This window comes from Artemia franciscana, unplaced genomic scaffold (assembly GCF_032884065.1).
Source record: "Artemia franciscana unplaced genomic scaffold, ASM3288406v1 Scaffold_858, whole genome shotgun sequence".
Lineage (NCBI taxonomy): Eukaryota > Metazoa > Arthropoda > Branchiopoda > Anostraca > Artemiidae > Artemia > Artemia franciscana.
The window spans coordinates 190,297-192,219 of NW_027068553.1; positions in this window are offsets into that span (position 1 = coordinate 190,297).

Sequence of the window (1,923 nt, forward strand, 5' to 3'; positions counted from 1 at the left end):
CCTACACCAAATTCACCTAAGCTAGGATACCTTCTGTACCTATTTCTACTAGTCTGGACGTTAAAATATCCTAATAAAAGCACCATGTTTCTATTTGGGACCCTGTCTGTTTATTCCAGTAACTGTAAGTAAAATTCCTCTGAGGTGCTACTATCTCTATCAGTCGGTTCTAAAGGGGCATACACTACTATGACTATAATCCTGCTTTTTTTTCATAAGATATCTAAGACAGAAAAACCTACCAGGTGTTGTTCAGAATCTCTAACCCTAGGTGTCATTACCTGGTTGATCTTATGTGGAAAAACCCAAGTAAGTTTATATAACTTCGAAAGTCAAACTAAAGGAACTTTAGAAACTGAGTATAAAACCAGTGTTTTCAATTAAGCCTTGGAAAATCCCTACCCGAGCATTAAATGAAAGCTTTTAGTATGCATTTAAAAAAGCTCTATTGTGCCATGATCTTCGTAATAGGACCACTCCTGAAATGTTAGTTCAATTTCGATAAGTCCTGGGGTTAGCCAGATGGGTAATATAAGTTAGAAACTGCAAACAAATCAAGAAGCAAATTCTTATCTTCTAATCAGTACTAGCTTAAATTTATTCTTAGGTCTCTTTTTAAGTTGAGTCCAACAGGGCTTGATTTAAATGGCGATAGAGTTGCACGGGCCCTCAGTTGAACGAGCTTCCTGTTAAATGCGGTTGAGTTGCACGGGTTTTGAACTAAACAGGGTTTTAGTTAAACGAGTTTTCAGGTGCACGTGCGTTCAGTTAAAAAGAATTCAGTTACTAGCTAGTGTTAAATCTTTATGTAAACTATGTAGCTTTCTTGGATATTTTAAATCAACTTCGTAAATGGCTCTCACGTTATCCTTATACATTTTTAACTAAACATAATCTTTTAATTGTGGTTAATAGTCTGAGGTGTTTTCTTTTAGATGGACGGGTATATTAATAAATGTAAAGTTTTTCAGGTAAACTTTGCGATACTGCCCGACCATATAAATTATTAACATCTAAATACATTAAATAATTTGAAGATTGTGTTTTATTTAACTTTTTCATATATTTATTATTTGCTTTAGCATATCTTTTCATACACTGAGATACGCCTCCTCTTAATAATTGTTCAATAAAGGTATACACATCTTTGTCAGAAAATAATGAAATTTCGGCTCTAGAATGTTGAGAAAAGCTTCCCATGTTAGTCCTGGTGCTGAGAAGAGGTGCAGTGGATCTAGTTAATAATTTTTTTAGCATACGCTTCTAAAATTTTCAGCAACATCTGATAAAATTAAAATATCTCTTTTTAGGTATAATTTAGTGTAATCTAATAGTATTTAACCTTAAAATAATTTCCAAAAAAATGTTTACATATTCTTGTCCAGAAATATTTTGTCCTGTTAATCTAGAATAAAACTTGTCTATTGGAGGTAATTTTGTATCTTTTATATGCTCATAGCCATCAATATATTCATTGGGATATATATCTTTCTTTATTATTTCTTTGAATTTCTCAGTATTTTGAAAAACATCAGAAATATACTGGAAATAATTTCTTAAACAATTACAATTTATTTTACATCCATATTTAGCTAAACTTTCAGAAAGCTGATCTAACGATGAAGCCATAGGAAAAATGAACCTATAAAACGTATTTCGTATTTGGTTTTATTAACAGTTATTGTTTCATAAAATGATGTAAAACTCTCCGCTGAATCAAAAATACCGTTATCAGGTACTAATTCTCTAAGAAATGAATGAGAGTCATATTTTGAGAGATTATGTATTACAATAGGGATATGTTTAGGAATTCTAAAGTTTTTATTACCTTCTGCATGAGTAAATCCACGGATATTACAAGTCATATAGTCGTGATCTAAATAAAAATTAATATCTACTTTTTCCATTTCATAAACATGAAAG